Here is a 2,354-nt window from a genome sequence, read left to right as displayed (position 1 = left end):
AAAAAAAAAAAAAAAAAAAAAGAGTAAAAGACACAACAACAAAAAAAAAGAAAATTTAAAAAAAATAAAAAATAATAAAAAAAAAAAAAAAAAAAAAAGAAAAGTATAATAAGTAAAATAAAAAGTTTAATAGAGGGACTCAAGAACAGATTTGAGCTGACAGAAGAAAGAATAAGCAAACTTGAAAACAGATTAATTTGAGGTTAGAGACCAGCAGGACTTGTTTTCTTGTCACAACCCTGCTGAACAAAATAGGATCTGGTCCAGACAGGATGAAGTAAAGAAAGTGGCTGAAACCAGCAGATGGTGACAAAAGGAATCCTTAGCTGCCCTCATTGCTCATTAGCATAAATCACTTCCACCAGTGTCAGGACAGTTTACAAATGCTATGGCAACAATGCAGCAGTTACTACCCCTTTCCTACAAAGTTCTAAGTAGCCGGCCCCTCAAGTTGCATCAACCTGCCCTTAATTTGTAATTTTAATTGGGTAAAATGCAGTTGCCAACAGCCCATACCTTGCTGACTCTGGATGCACTGCCTATGAGTTAGCACTCCTCCTCAAGGAGCGGCACCATTCAATAAGAGATTGCCATCTGGCCAAGCACAGTCACTCATGCCTGTAATCCAGCACTTTGAGAGGCCAAGGCAAGCAGATCACCTGAGGTCAGGAGTTTGAGACCAGCCTGGCCAACATGGTGAAACCCCGTCCTTACAGAAATCCAAAAATAATTAGCCAGGTACAATGACAGGTGCCTGTAATCCCAGCTACTTAGGAGCCTGAAGCCAGAGAATCACTTGAACCTGGGGAGTGGTGGTTACAGTGAGCCAAGATCACACCATTCACTCCAGCCTGGGTGCCAGAGTGAGACTATGTCTTTAAAAAAAAAAAAAAAAAAAAAAAAAAAGATTGCCATCTAACACCACTGACTTGCACTTGAATTCTTTCCTCGGTGAAGCCAAGAACCCTCCTAGGCTAAGCCCCAATTTTGAGGCCCTCCTGTGCTGCATCAAATTGTAATTATCCAGTCTTTAAGAGAAAAAGAATAAAGGAAAGTAATTAAAGCCTCAGAAACCTGTGGAACACCGTTAGGAATACTGACATACATACAATGGAAGTCTCAGAAGTAGAAATAAAGGATAATAAAAAATACTTGATTGCAAAACAACATGCTATAAATAATAAATATTTATGACTTTTGTCAGAAAAAGAATACTTGAAAATATAATGGCCAAAACTTTCTAAATATTTTTTCAAATATTAGATTTGAAAAAAAAACTCTAATCTGAGTTATATTTTATGGCCAGGTACAGTGGCTCACACCTGTAATCTCAGCACTTTGGGAGGCCAAGGTGGGCAGATCACATGAGGTCAGGAGTTCAAGACAAACCTGGCCAACACAGTGAAAATACTAAAACTACAAAAATTAGCTGAGCATGGTGGTGCACACCTGTAATCCCAGCTGTTCAGGAGGCTGAAGCAGGAGAATCGCCTGAACCCAGGAGGTGGAGGTTGCAGTGAGCCTAGATCATGCCACTGCATTCCAGCCTGGATGATACAGTGAGTGAGACTCCATCTCAAAAATATATATATATGGTTTTTTTAATCAAAAAAATACAATTTACATTAATCAGTTGGAAACTGAACAACCCATTTCCAAGTAATTCATGGATCAAAAAGGAAGGCTCAAGGGAAATTAAAAGATGCATTGAATTGAATTAAAATGAAGATACCATGTATCAAAATTTGTGGAACCCAACTAAAACAGTACTGAGAGGAAAATTCATAGCACTGAATATTTACATCAGAAAAAATGAAAAGCTTCAAATCAACAATCCAAACTCCTATCTTATTCAGAATCTAGAAAAAGAAGGGCAAATTAAACTCAAAGGAAGCATAAGAAAGGAAATAATCATCAAAATCAATAAAATAAGAAACAGAAAAACAGGCCAAGTGCAGTGGCTCATGCCTGTAATCCCAGCAGTTTTGGAGGCTGAGACGAGCAGATCATTTCAGGTCAAGAGTTCAAGACCAGACTGGCGAAACCACACCTCCACCAAAAGTACAAAAATTAGCCAGGCATGGTGGTGTGCGCCTGTAATCCCAGCTACTTGGGAGGCTGAGGACGGAGAATTACTTGAACCCCCCAGGAGGCGGAGGTTGCAGTGAGCAGTGATTACACCACTGCACTCCAGCCTGGGTGGCAGAGTAAGTGAGAAAAAGAAAGAGAGAGAGAAAGAGAGAGAGAGAGAGAGAAAGAAAAAGAGAGAGAGGAAAGAAAAAGAAAGAAAGAAAAGGAAGGAAGGAAGGAAGGAAGAGAAAGAAGGGAGGGAGGGAGGGAGGAAAACAATAGAG

The sequence above is a fragment of the Sapajus apella genome, unplaced genomic scaffold (assembly GCF_009761245.1).
Source record: "Sapajus apella isolate SASKATOON/1434 unplaced genomic scaffold, GSC_monkey_1.0 scaffold33, whole genome shotgun sequence".
Lineage (NCBI taxonomy): Eukaryota > Metazoa > Chordata > Mammalia > Primates > Cebidae > Sapajus > Sapajus apella.
The sequence above is the reverse complement of the archived record's forward strand: the minus strand, read 5'-3'. Positions refer to the sequence as shown.